This window comes from Trifolium pratense, linkage group LG7, assembly GCF_020283565.1.
Source record: "Trifolium pratense cultivar HEN17-A07 linkage group LG7, ARS_RC_1.1, whole genome shotgun sequence".
NCBI classification, from domain to species: domain Eukaryota; kingdom Viridiplantae; phylum Streptophyta; class Magnoliopsida; order Fabales; family Fabaceae; genus Trifolium; species Trifolium pratense.
In genome coordinates, this window is record NC_060065.1 from 52482431 (window position 1) to 52498499 (window position 16069).

Genomic DNA, 16069 nt, shown 5'->3' on the forward strand with positions numbered 1-16069 from the left:
ACCAATTCCAAATCAGTCTCAGCCAAATATCGCCCTGTCCCGACAGACATGAACCACAAACCCCTTTCACTTAATCTGTTCATGTCATGAAATTCCCATCGATCATCAAAACCATAACCATAACCAGTTCGTGAGAAATCGCGCACCTGACCCTGTTATGTACCTTTTTGCCGTGAGCTCCACCGTTGTCCGTCCTGATCTCGATCTTCCTGTCGCAACCCTTTCTGTCGTCGCGGCATCACGTCCTGCCAATCTCCCCAATCCCCCCTAATTTCTGGCACCCAACCTGGATCCCACCCCACCCAGTTTGTATCACTCATCGGAGAAGAAGAACGTAAGCGCTGGCCATTAGATTTATGTCGTTTTTGGTAGAACAAAAGTTGACCATTTGCAGCATCATAATTCCAGCCTATACTTAATTGGTTTTTCTTTCAATTTAATTAATTTAATTAAAAGTGATATGATAATAATATTATTAAATTTTATTTTAATAATAGAAATTATGAATTTTTTATAGAATGTCACATCAGCACAATGGTTACTTAGGGCAAAGTTTCCTTTTAAAAGATAAATAAAAGATTGAGAGTAGATATATATAATAGAGTAATTTAATTAAGATTTTGCATATTTTTATTTGGTAAACCAAATTATCATCCGCGCGCAACTGCAGAGACTAATCCACTCGAGATAATTGAGATCTATTTAAGGAGTTGACATTTTTCAACAAATGTTTCTCCATACGCACCGGTCGGAGATTGAACTCAGGATCAAATAGTTAAACGACCCAAGTATCTACCACTTGTGTCACATTATGTTGATTAAGATTTTGCATTTTTAGTGGAATAAAAATACAATTACAACAATTAAATTAAAAAATTTATTATAAATATTTATGGTAATTTAGTAAATTTGATAGTAATTAACTTTATTATATATTTTTATAATAATTAACTTTATTATATTTTTTTATATGAATTAAATTTAATCGTCAAAAAACTTTATTATATTATTTGTAAATATTAGTAATTATATTGTTTTATGTTTGATACTTGGACATTAAGGGCAAATTTTCTGTTTGTGGAGGAACGAAAATGGTCAAAAGATGCTGAATCAATAAAGTCGAAGAGGTATCTCTTTGTTATTTTCGCTTCTAATTACTTGCCCTTTACTTTGTTTCTTTCAAATTATCTTATTATATCATTTATATGTGCTTTTGCTATTATTATTTCCAACATAAGTCAGCATAATTTTTCAACATTTTCTCCTACTCTCACGTGCTTCTCTCTGACATTCAACAACCCACCTCTTTCTAAACCAATAGCATAATGGAAAGAAAAAGAAACATAAAATCAAAGTCATTATCTCTTCTTTTCTTTCTTCTCCTTCACGTTAAACAACAACAAGGCTAGTTTGGATGGGACCCATACTTGGACATTAAGAGAAATAAAAGTACACTAGTCAGTAAAGTGAAACCAATCCTTCCCGTCCTTTCCCCCTCTCTCACGTGATCAAACAACAACACAAGAGTCGAGGGACCCATTTATTTATTTATTATAAAGGAAGACCAAGTCCAACCACTACTATTCAACTTTCCAACTCATGAAAGGAAATTGGTAGCATAAGCAATCTCTCTCTCTCTCTCACGCCTTCAGCAACAACAACACAAACCCCACACCTTCATATCTCTCCTCACGCAAAGAACACCAAGATTCCACCATTTTCTTAATCCAAGCTTCCTTTTCATAAACATAAGTGTTGCATGTAACCTCTAGCAAACACATGATCTTTGGAAACATTAATAGAAGTTGCAAAAGTTAAGCTTTTTCTCTAGTCATGTTATGGCAAGTTAATCATCAAACCCCCCTCTCTCAAATTAACTCATCTAGTCAAGTGATGGAGAAGTAGATATGGAGAGGAGCTACCAATTTTTCAGAATTTAAGGGTAAGATTACAAGACTTTCTTCTTACCCCATTCAATGTTCCATTCCCTTTTATTTTAGAAACTCACGAGCTCATCTATTCCAAAATTGGTACTTGCATGCATGATTTTCTTCTCAAATACGAGTCATGCAATGACCGGAAGAGCATGGCTTCGGCTGGAAGTAGAAGATTGCAGCAAAAGCTGCGTTTTGGAAGCAGAACAGCTCGCCTAGCGAGTGTGGTTCTCGCCCTAGCGAGACCAGCAGAAGAACTCTGCTTATGCATACTGCTGTTCTCTCTCATTAAACCACCCTTGATCAATGGTAAGCAAAGATCCTGACCCTTTCCTCGTTCCAGAATCGTTCCTTTTCTATTTTATCCTTAGAGCTTCATGAAATCATTTACTTCCATTTTATATGTTCATATGAGATTCCCTGGATGGAGAAACAAGCACAACTAGCAAAGGCAAAAGCTGCTCCAGATATAAATCCGAACTAATAGAAATTACAGAGAGTTGTGATGAAAGAAAAGCTGAAGGATCCAATTCCAGAAGTTGAGTGGTGGTAAGTTCATGCTTTATTTGGACTACTGGTTAATTTTGCATACAGAATTAGAATTACTAGAAGAGAAGGGTTATTTTTTCTATCCAAGCAGTAACAAGAGCTTTTAAATTACTAGCAAAATATTCTGCGGTGTTTAAATTAAATTGTCTTGTTATTTAAATTAAATTACTAGCATAATTATATTGTCTTGTTATTTAAATTAAACTTAAATACTAAAAAAATTAGTAACAAAACGTGTAGTATGTGTATATTGATAAATCTTCAACTAACTTTTGGAATTTTGTCCGGGACGTGGCACTTCTGCATTCTGGAAATTATGGTGACATTGGCAACAGAACTGTAGACGGAGATAAACTGAAAAAAAAAAATCACCTTTTATGTGGAGCATGCTTGTCCCATTGATTCGACTGCTGAGTTTGCCCCACCACCTCATCCCGTCAACTGATTGTATTGAGCATTACGATCAATTTTAATGCGAGTTGATTCTGTATAGTGACACAAGTCTATCCGGTATATTTGAGTGTTTGATGATTCAAATACACCGGGTTGACTGGTGTCACATTACAGGATTAAGTTCGCATTAAAGTGTATCGTAATGCTCAATATAATGAGTTGACTGATGGAGGTGGTGTAGGGACAAGCACAACAGTCGGTTCAATGGGACGAGCATGCTCCACATAAAGTGATTTTTCCATTTTTGGTTAATCTTCGTCTAAAGTTTTGTTATCAATGTCACCATAATGCAGAAGTGCCACGTCCCTGACAAAATTCCAAAAAGTTAGTTGAAGATTTATTGTTTTGCTGAACCTTTGGGTTTTGCTTCATCTTTTGAAGCTGAGCTATGTGCTGCAATGAGGGGAGTGGCTTTGGGTTTTTCTTCTTTTCTCTTTTTACAAATTTTATTTTTTTATTAAATAAAAATTAATTATTAAATGGACATCGATATATCCAATATATATTTATTGTCTTATATCATCTGACACATTTTTTTATTATCTACAAATCCCACATTTTTTTTTTCTTTTTATATATAAATCCAATTTTTTGTATGTGTTGGTCAAGTGACTCCAAACGACATAAGAGGAGGGGTGAATTGTGTACTCAAAAAATGATTAAAGATAAGTACTTAAAATATTTTAAACAAATAAAATAATTTGCAGAGAGAAATAAAAGAGATGAAAGGGTAAGAAGCAAAACACAGAAATTTTCCTGGTTCGGCCAAAAACAAAGGGCCTACACCAGTCCTCAAGAAAAGCACATCGAGATTTCACTAAACTAAACTTTTATAATAGGATAAGCTAATAACCTTTACAACCGAGAACTCTCAACACAAATAATGGAATAGCACCTCTCTTATGTAAAAGCCTCTAAACCAAGAGATATCACATTTCTTGAAAATCTTGGGAACACACCTAATATAATAGAGATTACAATAATTGAAAGATTACACCAAATGTCTAGATATAACAAATTGAAGCACAAGTACTACAAGATAAATTATGTAGTATAAAAGAGCTTTCAAGATAATATATTAGTAAGTGTAAAAATTAAGACACTGATGAGTATTATTTTCGATATGATTTTGATGCAAAATTCAGTTCTAGTTCGAGCTTGCCACAAAGCACCCATTTATATAGAAAAATATGAGTGAGGTGCAAATGAAAATAATTTAGCCGTTAGCCAATTAAATTTAGAAAATTGCCGTTAAAAAATTAATGGACAATGTGATAATCCATTGCATGATCACTAAATGTCATTGAAAACGAATTTCCATCCAATATGCCATATAAAAAATACATGCCTAAATAATATAATGCACAACGGCTAGAATTTGTTTAATGCAGATCATGGATTAATGTCATATATTATTTCCTCATTTGCTGATCATAATAATCAATTAGCATTAAAAGGAAAACGTTGAAACAAAAATTGGCTAATTGATTATTTGCATAAATGTTTTTGTAGCAAGAAATTAAATCATGATCACGTTTAGTAACAAGCTAGCAATTCCTTTGCTCTAATATAATTATGACCTTGTTCAAAAGCATGCTTAAAAATATTTTTAAAGAGATAAAAAAAAATGCAATTTCCAAAGAATTTATGCAAAATTAATTTTATGCAAAATCACAATTAAGTAAAAATTACTGTGAGTGTGTGTTATATTTTCATGACAGTTATTTTTACTTCTCACATAAGGATCCTAAAAAACATGGATTATATAATTCTATAAACCAAGTCTTGAAAGCTTGATCATCTTTTTCGCTTTTTGCATCATTGTCATTCTTAGACTTCTTTTGTCAATCATCAAAATCACAATGTTCTTGTTAAGGCATATATTCACAGTATGTAGCCCAAATTATTCAAATTACTCACTTTATTTGTTACTTCTCCTACGTTTTTTTTTTCTTCTTTTTATCTACATAAACTCCCACTTTTTTTTATCTACAAATCCAATTTTTTGTATGTAACCCAAATTAAAATTACCCCACTTTATTTGTTAGTTATCCTACGTTTTTTTTATCTACAAAACCAAATATTTTTTGTATGTATTCCAGATTCAAATTATTTTTATACAAATTCAATTTTTTATCAAATATAAAATAATTATTAAAAACATATGGCTGATCAAAATTTCGAAACTCAACTTGCTCTACATTATTTAAGAGGTTTTTATTGCTTTATGCTCTCTTTTATATATTCTAACTATTCATTCTCGCCGCGTTTCAAAACCCAACTTGCGCTACGTTGTTTAAGAGCTTTTTATTGCTTTATTCTCTCTTTTATATGTTCTAATTATTCATTCTCGCCGCGTTTTATATTTATTGACTTTATTTCATTTTTTTATTAAACAAATAACACCATTTGATCCAAATCCAATAACTGAGTTAGATAAGTACGTAAATCATACAATTGGAGCAGATGCTCTAGTGGTTAAAAGACTTTGTTGTAAGCAAGGGTGGTGGGTTCGATTCACATGTTTGACAAATTTGTATTTCCAATTTGGGTGGGCTAATTTAGCTTCTTCAAAAAAAAAAAAGTACGTAAATCATTGTCAGATCAAATATCAAACTTATTATGTTGAATTTCACCTTGATAAAGTAAGTATACATATTATTTCAAATTAACGTATTTGATTATTTCACATTGGTAACGATTTAACATTTTTACTGATTTTATTTTAGGGCGCAGTCATGTTACCAAAAAAAATTTCATCAGATTTTTGTGACAGTGTAAATCATTATGCTACACTAATTGATTCAAACGAAAATCAATTTGATGTTTTAGTTGAAAAAATTAATGGGAATATATATTTAACACATGGATGGTCTGTGTTGCATAATTTTTATAATATTCGGTCACTTAAACTTCTTGGTGTATATCTCCACTATCAATTTTCTCCCATGGGTGACTGCAGTCTGGCAAGTGGATCAGTTGTTCATCGAGTAATAATTCACAATCTAAGTGTCTAGAATGAGTTCGTATCCACAAGATTTGTTGGTTTAAAAAGGTTTTGACTGAAAGTAAATATCTAAAACTAGAAAGCAGAATAAATAAAAGACAATAAAATAAAAGACAGAAAAGTAAAGGTGTCTAGAATTCACATTCTAGGTGTCTAGAATGAGTTCGTATCCACATGGATCGTGTCAAGTCGACTAATCTATTTTAGTAATCTTTATTTCAAAGTAAGTGTTGCATTCGCTTTATTTGTTTAGAAAAGGTTTGACTGAAATTAAATAGCAGCTTAAAATAAAGGACTGATAAATAAAAGACATAAAAATAAAGAGGTGGCTAGGTACTTTCGATTCACTCCTTAGTCTTGCTTGGTAAATACTAAATAGCGTTATATCTGCATATTATTCCAGTTTCATTCGGCAAATTAATATCTTTTGAAATCGGTAATTCAACTCTTCTATTGCAATCTGAATCGTTATCAATAAATCTTTTTAGTAAGGTAAGCCTATTTATGTCACGTTTTACCTACGGTAGATCAATAATGGATTTCATGCAGAATTTAAGTTCTATTAATTTATAGCTCTAACCTCGGGTACTGAATTTAATGGTCCCCAATATTTATGTTAAATGTTGTATCTTATATTTTCGGGCCTCTAGTGGTGTGCTAGATGTATTAAACCCTAAAAGTTCATTCAATAACGTGGCCTTTATTATGAACGAATAATTAAAGCAAGATAGCGAATAAATAATAACTGAAATAATAATTGATACAATGTTGGACAACCATATTACATGTTCTCAAGCAATCCTAAGGGAGTTCCTCTACTTGCCCTAGCCTAGAAGTATAAAACTTAAAGACAAGAAAGAAAATAACCTTAAGCCTCGGAGATGTAGAGCTCTCCTTGCCTCTTCCTAAGAGTTCTCCTAACTCTTGCTTTTTGCTCCCAACTCAGGATAACTCTCAGTTTTTCTGAATTTATAATTGTGAAGGAGAACTCTATTTATAGATTTTTGGACCGGGCTTTATTTCCATTGTGCCCCATCGTGGCTACAATGGATCGTATCGTGGTGCGATGCAAGACGGTTCTTCAGATTTAAAACAAATCCATCATGCTACGATGGCTTCTCATCGTGACTACGATGAGTATGCATTTTTCTCCCATTTTTGCTTCTTGGTCTTGTACTTCTGTATTTTCATGTATTTGTCTGCTTTTGGTCAATCCCGTTAATTTCGATATTAAAGGGAATGTTCTCGCAGGGTTACGAGAGAATCAGTTCGATGGACGCACGAATCAAGATCCATGGGATCACCTGACTCAATTCTCAGAAACCTGCCAGATACAAAAGGTACCTGATCACATCACTAAAGATCAGAAAAAGCTTTGACTATTTGCTTTTTCTTTGACAGGTATGGCCAAGGAGTGGTTACAATGCTTGCCAAGCGGAACGATCTAGACATAGAAGGAGCTGGAGAATAAATTTCTTAAGATGAAATCAGCCCAAACACCCCCTTTCCTACTAACACCGTTATTTTTACGCTAACTTTTTTTAGTTGAACATAATATGTTTTATTGATTTGTAATTTTTAGGGTTATCTATTGTTGAAGGAGAAGGAATTATTCAACTCCCCTCCCAATCTGTCATGAGAATTTGAAACAAGTTAAAAGCATTCCATAATCCAAAAAATACTAACGGCTTAAACCTCGTCCAACTCTCTTACAATGTGTTTGTTTAGGTAGATTTACAAAAGAAAGAAATAAGAAAGAGAGAGATAGCAAAGAAATTAGCTATTTCTATGGTTTGGATGAGGAGAGAAATAAGGAAAGAGAGAAATATAATGGTTAATAACTGCCAAAAATAAATTTCTCCATATTAAGAGAGATTTGTGGGACAAGAAGTGAAATAAACAATTTTACAATAATACCCTCATTCAACTAATTTATTTTCTTGTAGAAAAGGGTAAATTTGTTATTTTCTCATTTTTATTAATTTATCTCTTCTCACTTTTCTATTCATCCAAACCATATAAAATTTCTATTAAATTTCTCTTATATCTCTCTTCTCTCTTATTTCTCTCTTCACTATTTGTCTCTTCCCTATTTCTTTGACATCCAAACATAGTGTTAAAGCTCGTAAATCTTTTCTTGCCTGAATGACATCAAAACAAAATTCAGCTCTGAATGATATCAAAACATAATTCAACATAAATCATCTTGAAAAAAGTAAATCATTGAATTAATAAGCTTTGTTTTGCAACAATTGTTGATTACCACTAATGCCAACATAACTTCGCATTATTAAAGTTGAAAATGTATCATATACATTTTATTTTATTTTGCATGAAATCGAATTTCAAATTAAACAAGAAAGTGACATATTAAAAATAATCGGTGTTTTTATTTTTTTTATATAATTTTGAAGGCTTGTGACTTCAAAGTGTGCTCATCTAAACATTTAAAGTTTAAATCATCCGGTGTTAATTCATTTGTTGATTAGGGGGTAGGGGACTCCGCTAGTAAATGGTGGAATTGGTGTATCTCTCATATAAGTTAGGTTTTGGACCGGATACCAAATTATAGTGATTACATAAATAATTATTTGATGATCTTGAAAATTACATCTTTGATTACATAAGCAATTCTACATGCCAAAATTCAAAATATAAGATAAAAAAATAATCAGTTATTCACTTGTCAATGTTTGGATTGATGGAATGTAGTGGGATGAAATGAAATGAAGTGGTATATAATATGATTCCATTGTTTGGGTTTATAAGAAATGAATGGAATGGAATGGAATGAAATGTAACACAATGAAATCAATTCCATCCAATACCACTCAATCCTTCAATTTTCCATTCCCCCAATTTGGGATGTATCCAATGGAATGAAACTTCATAATTGAAATATTACCATTTTACCCAATTTGCACCGGCTTGACATCTTCCCCGTCAATTTTTTTCTTGGCATCCTCCCCATCAATTTTTTTCTTTCGTTGATCCATAGTTGATTTTGATATTTTCTTCAAATTCAATATAATACTCAACGTTGTTGTTGCTATACGACTATAGTTTTATAAGATTATCTTTCTTTTTGTTATTTAACTATAGTTTTATAAGACTATCTTTCTGTTTGTTATTTAATTATGGACAAAACTTACATGCATTTCCATACATGCATTTCTTACTTTTCCTCTCACAAAGAGGTAGTTTTTTTATTAAAAAGTAATTTTCTTTTATTTTTTCAAAATGAAAAAACACAAATAACCACCTCTTTGTGAGTGGAAAAGTAAGAAATGCATGTATGGAAATGCATGTAAGTTTTGTCCAGGATATATGCTTCTATTTAATCTGTGCAATACTGTTGTTCTTGTTAGAACTGATCGATACCATATCAACGTTTTTATATATTATTGTTAGAACTGTTCATTTTTGTTAAATAAAAAATGAAATAAAAATTTTATAATTTATTTCATTCCGTTCACTTCCCAAATGATGGAGTGGTAATTTTGTTTCATTCCATCGTTGAATATCCAAACAATGGAATAGACTTTGTGATCCATTCCGTCTCACTTCATTCCATTATGTTTCATTCTCCTCCATTCCGTTATATACCATCGATCCAAACATAGCGTAAAGGTCGAGGAAAAAATGAGTACCACATTCAGATTAAGATTATTGCCGATTATAAGGTCAGTTGAAAAGCTGCTTTGTTTTTCGGTTGAAAACACTGTCATGTTAATAATCAAATATATTTATTCTAGCAATAAAATATATAGCAATAAAATATATTCAATTATTTTTTAACACAATTCCGTGAGAAAGAAAATCATCTTACAGTTCGAAACATAGTAAATCTCAAAGGCCTCGAAACTTTCAAGTTTTAACCAAATGATGTCGCTCACAATCATCATCATATCAAATGGACACGTTCTAGGTGGAAGAAAGTTTACACCACTAAATGATGTTAGCAAATCTACAATAGTTGTAGACATCACATGAAACAAGGGAGCACCAACAGCTATAGTATTTCTTATTGTGTTCAAAAATTTCCGCTTAACACAAATTGTATAACTAATCACTCTCAAAAAGACTGGCTAAGCATGCTAATAATATTGACCAAAAAATTAGAAGACAATTCAAGGAGCGCCGCCATCTTCATAGTTGACAGCATGGTCCCAATAATGAGGAACCCCGATATCCACAAAAACTTTACGAGCAGCTGCTTCAGTGATGCAATCATGAACACTGAACCTGTTGAAGTTTTGTTTGGCAATATTTCCTTGCCACACAAGAACACATTTATTGGCAGGCTTGTCATCATCTGAATCTTCGGTTTCTTCTTTCTCTTTTGAAAGATCACTCCATTTGATACGTCTAAGCATTAGTTTTCCATACCTCTTAATTGTCTTGCTATTACCTTCAACCACGATAACGCCAATATCATCACAAATCACAGCACATCCAGTCAAATGATTATATTGAGCATTACGATCAATTTTAAAGCGAGCATCTGGATTAGAGAGATCGTTAATCCTGTAAAGTGACACAAGTATACCTAGTGTATTTGGGTCATCAAACAACTTCATTTTCTTCTTCTCACGCTTCTCAGCAGGAGTAAGCTTGCGTGCAATATTCCTATCGATGTGAGCCTGCTCACGCTCAGCAGCTGCAATACGTACTTCCTTCTCAAGCCGAGTGGGATCTTGAGTTGCTTCGGTCCCGAGCACTTTCATTAAATTGTTCATCTTTAACTTTGGTTTTCGCGGTTCTATGACACCCTGTCTAATCATCTCTTGTCGCTCCTTCTCTTTAGCTATACGCCTTTGGGTCTTGAGTTTCTTTTGCTCCTGTTTGGTTAGCTTGAGAGGTTGAGGTGGTGGAGGGGCAAGCTCAGCAGGCGGTTCAATGGGGCGAGGATGCTCCACATAAAAGGTGATTTTTTTCATTTTTAGATTATCTTCATCTATAGTTCTGTTGGCAATGTCACCATAATTTCCAGAATGCAGAAGTGCCACGTCCCTGACAAAATTCCAAGAGTTAGTTGAAGATTTATCAATATAGACAGACTACACGTTTTCTGTTTCTAATTTTTTACTATTTAAATTACAAGACAATATATCATCAAGACAAACAATACTAGATTTACATGTAGCCACTCATGTCATATTATTCATTTTGCAGTCAGCCTGGGGGAAAGATACCCACCTAACTAAAAATAATAATTTGTAATCACCTTTTGAACACATCAGAATATTTTGCTAGTAATTTAAAAGCTCTTGTTACTGCTTGGACAGAAACTAACCCTTCTCTTCTAGTAATTCTAATTCTGAATGCAAAATTAAATACTCATCCTCCCTTTTACACAGGTCAGTAAGGTACGGGAAAAGAAAAGAAAAAAAAGAGCTCGCTGATTAGTTGCTATACATGTTTTGACAATACTATTTCCCCCGTCATTTCAGCTCCACCAAATTCCCTTCATACTGAAAGCTATTCAGTCATATATCCTATCGATCCAAAATGATATTACCCAAGGTCTGCACCCAAACAACTCACAATATAAAGTTAAAGTCCACCCAAGTGATCACATAGGCATCCATCTCTATATCTAACCTAATTAAGATCAGCAGCCTAAATTGTAGTGTTCATCATGCAAATAACCCACTTAAGATGAAACCAGCCCAAACTATTGAATACATTGATCCACCTCCGCGATTGTTTCAAACACACATTCAAAGGAATCATCACACTTTATCCGCAACAAGCTATCATAGCTCGTTTCAAACACACAAGCTATTCAAATTTCAAAGGAAATTTCAAAGGGAATGTCAAACTCCATTCATAACAAGCAACTACAGCTTTTGTCTAATTTTATCAACATTAAATCGCCTATACTATTGAGAAGTTGGCTAAGTTAACTTATCATATGGGGAACTTTCGACCCTCTAACCAAGTGAACTTTCGACCACCTGGCCGGGAAACATATTGATTAGAGGAGCAAATTGTGGATCGTAACGGAATCCCATCCTGGCAGCAAGCTCCTGAGAACGCTGACAGCTTCAAAGTTGGCCGCAGTTGTGACACCAGCAGCACTAGTACCACTAGCTGGAGAATTTGCAGCAGTGGTAAAGATTGACATATTTGAAACAGGCCCTGAAGAAGCTAAGTTGGCAGGTCTTGATACCACCCCGACACCAAGAGAGGGCGCTGCAGATTCAGTCTTGGAACCCAAATGTGTGCTTTCTTGCGAATTTGAGGTAGAACTTTTATTCAACTGCACAATAAAATGCATAGCACTTAATCCATTCAGAGAAAGATTTATAATTGTGGTGAAAGTGAAACAAATCATTATCCTAAAGAAGCTATCATATAACCATCCAGCTAACAAAAGATAGTAATGAGTAGAAACAATAGACAATTTACCTGAGGAATTCTCTTCAGCTTCTCCGACAACTCTTTTTGCATTTGTAAAGCCTTCTTTGCCTTAGCTAAGGCAGAAATAGAGAGGCTTCCAGGTTTTCCGGCAGTTGAAGATGACCCATCTGTACTAGATTTTCCAGTAACCTCATGAGACATTGTAAGACTAACACCCTTATTTTCATTTGTGGTAGAAATCGATGATACCTTGATAGGAAAGGAAAGAGGAGGGGCCAAAGTTAAGTCCGGCACACTAGCAGTCACCACAGCAGGCGATCCCATAGCAACGCCCTGAAATAGCACAGATGAAACACCAATAAATGCATTACTCTTGTCCAATATTCGAAACCAAAGCAATTAGGTAACACCAACAATAAGTAATTGAGTTCAAAACATAAACAACAAAAAACTATCATATATATATTTCTCAGCTCAAGTATATCAACATCCTCATTATTTTAAATTTTTTTGTTTGTCAAGTAGCCTAGTGGCTAGAATTTTCACCTTAAAGATTAATAAGTGGAGTGTTAGAGGTTCGAACCCCGGCTCTGCATAATATAGAGCTGTCAAAATGGGCTAGCCCGAATGGGCCGGCCCGCCAAGCCCGATTTTTTCCCGGGCTCGGGCCTTGAAAATACTAGCCCGAATTATTTCCGGGTTTTTTAGCCCGGACCGATAAAGGCCGATTAAAATATGGGCTAGCCCGAATGGACCACGGGCGGCCCACAAGCCCGAAAAATTAAAATAAAAAATAATAATTTGTTTTGGATGATTTGAACTTAGTTCGTAATATAAATTATAAGGCACCTAAGAAACACGTAAGTAGCGGCTGACTAAAAATAGGGCGCGCGAGAAAGTCGTAGGTAGTGGATGAGTAAAAATATGATGCGCAAGAAACTCGTAAGTAGCGGATGAGTAAAAATATAGGGCGCGAGAAACTCATAGGTAGGGGATGAGTAATCGTAGATAGCGGATGAGTAAAAATATGGCGCGCGGGAATTATTATTGTAGGGACGCGCAAAAATTATTGATCATATTTATAATGTTGAGTTTGAGCACTAAATATAAAATAAAAAAAAAAAAAAAAAAAAAAAGCAGCCCGAAAGCTGACAACCCGTATCGGGCCGGATTCGGACACTAATTTTGGTAGCCCGTTTTTTATCCGGGCTTTTTAGCCCAGCCCGATGAAGCCCGACCGGGCTGGCCCGAATTTGGCCGGATCGCCCGTTTTGACAGCTCTAGCATAATATATGCAATGTCACTACAAACTGAGCTAAGCTCAAGGGTACATCAGCATCCTCATTCTAATCTAGTAAACAGTTAATGGAAGATATAAAAAGCATAAAAAGAACACCTAGGGTTTCAAGTGAGATTCTAAATCAAAAGCAATACTATGTAATCAAGAATTCGTAGCCTATAAAGTAATTAATCAATTATAACCACAAAACTATAGAATTAATCAAATAAAACAAACGCATAAAAGAATCTCACGTTTTGTGGTGATGCATTGTGATTGGGAGAGGCTTCCCTCTCTTCATCGCAGTTCAATTTAGACCTAACTTTGCTACCCTCTCTTTCGTCCCTGTCGTATACCTTATTATCTCTATCTCTGATTCCTTCTCGGTCTTCTCTGTCTCTGATTTTGTGATCGTGTTTGACATTCCGGTCAGATCGATGATGGCGGTGGACGGTGGTGATCGCGGTGACGTTCGGAACTTCGATCTCTCTTTCGCCAATTGGAGTCGTCCATTCTAGGGTTTGTGGAGAATGGGAGTCCTTGTTTCATGCATGCAAAATATATCCCAAAAAAAAGATTATGGGTTTGGGAGATATTTTACTTAAGATTATATTATGTAGGGATGCGAATCTTTTACAAAATTATCTTAATATGCCTAAAAAAAATATTATCTTAATAATAATAAATTTTAAAAATAATGTAAATAATATTTGGATAAATATTGAAAAAATATGATAATAAACGGTGAAATTTATATGTAGGGACGTAGAATGAATTTTATATGTCGGGGCTACACAAGTAAAAAATTTAAATGTAAAAAGTTATTTTTGTCAACATTAACTTTATGTTTTATTTTTATTTTTGGTATGTTTAATAAGTGGGTGTAGTGGTTAACATGACCTATTTTTTAACTCTCTCCTTTTGTTTAAGATATTATCTTGACCCCACTTGTTAAATTTTTTGGATCCGTCCTAGGTTTGGTGGGGTGTGTTTTGGAGATTTTCGATGGAAAAAGTTCAAACATGAAAAGGGTATACGTCTGCCGTAAAAAAAATGAAAAGGGTACGTCACTAAGGAATTAATTTCATCTCATAGATACCATGTACCGCGATCGTTTTTTAAACCAAGCCGCAACATTCTTGTATTGTTTGAGGAAAAGGAAGACGATCGAACACAAATATCTTTTGCTACGGAACAACTAGGAAGTTTGTGTGCACGTATAACTTAAGATGACTCGCTTCGAATAGACTTGTGGAACTCGGATACAAAATCAGGTAGAAAAATAGGACATGCACTATTGCTTGAGTGTCCTAGTCAGTAGCAATAAGTCACTGTCAATTGTAAAGAAGGTATGTTTCACTCTGATCTAGACCGATTCTGTCGGATATGGTTCATAGTTTACTGATAAGTAGGCGTATCACTATATAGCCACTTTGCAGTCAGAGACGTAGGCACAATTGGTCAAACTTGTCAAGAATTATTGGCTTGATGCCTTTCTCATTGTTATTTCTTGTATATATAGAGGTTACAAGGTTATACATGTAATTACACTAAATAATTACATTTAATGAGAACAAATCAATATCTGATTTATTTTTCTTATTCTAGAAACAAACTAATAATTATGATTAACAGGACAAGTCAACTCCTTATTCACAAAACTATGTGATCAAATATTGAGTATCCTTTTGTTTGTTTTTCGTATGATGATGTTCTATACTTAAATGATTTTTTTTTAAGAGGCTTGCATTGGATCAAGAAGTTGTAGTGTTGGAGACTTGGAGTATTCAACAATATTTGAAGACCCTTGTAAAGGAGTGACAAAGTGTTTAGCTGTTGAAGCTACTTGTGCATAGACAAACATGTGTAACATGTTGCTCCAAGATTACTCCCTATTGTAAGATGTTTCATCTTATTTCTAATTAGAATTGTATTATAGGAACATCCCAAAATAATTTGTCAATTAGAACAGTTTAGTACTACCACTTGTGTAGTAAAAGAAACAAAATTGTGGTCCATACTCCATATGATGATGCAAGATATTTGATAAAATGGTGTTTTCTTTGTGTTTTTTTTAGGTGAAAATGATAGTGATGTTGATGGTGGCACACTTGCAATACAAGTTGCACTCATGTGTCAACGTGAGAAACATGAATATGAAAAGTGGAAAAATTAGACTTATGGAGTATATATGGACTAAAGTTGGAAAATGATGTATTTTGAAATTTTCAATCTTTAATATTTCCATCTGCATCAAATGTATTGTGAGCTTTTATACAAATTGAACATTCACTATTGAAGAATATAAGAGCAAGTTTTGGAATTTCAAGAACAAAAATACTTGTAGCACATTGTGGTATGTTTAAGAAACATTTAAGAAACATTATGGATTTGTGGTTGCCCCATATTACTCTTGGGTAGGCAAAATACAATATTATATATATGGATGAAGTTTATGATGAGAAACAAATTTTTTATTAC

At 33.8% G+C, this 16069-nt stretch overlaps 1 long non-coding RNA gene and 1 pseudogene across 2 annotated transcripts; one reads left to right on the top strand and one right to left on the bottom strand.

Moving 5' to 3' along the window:
- The first annotated feature begins 1552 nt into the window (after positions 1-1552).
- On the top strand, positions 1553-7640 carry LOC123898875. 2 transcript variants are annotated; one of them, XR_006805457.1, is made up of 3 exons: positions 1587-2243; positions 2350-2483; positions 7195-7640. It is a non-coding gene; the product is annotated as an uncharacterized LOC123898875 (long non-coding RNA). The 2 variants fall into 2 exon arrangements; XR_006805456.1 differs by having other exon boundaries at positions 1553-2483.
- A 2134-nt stretch (positions 7641-9774) lies between these two features.
- LOC123896620 lies at positions 9775-12780 on the bottom strand (annotated as a pseudogene).
- Between the last annotated feature and the right edge of the window lie 3289 nt (positions 12781-16069).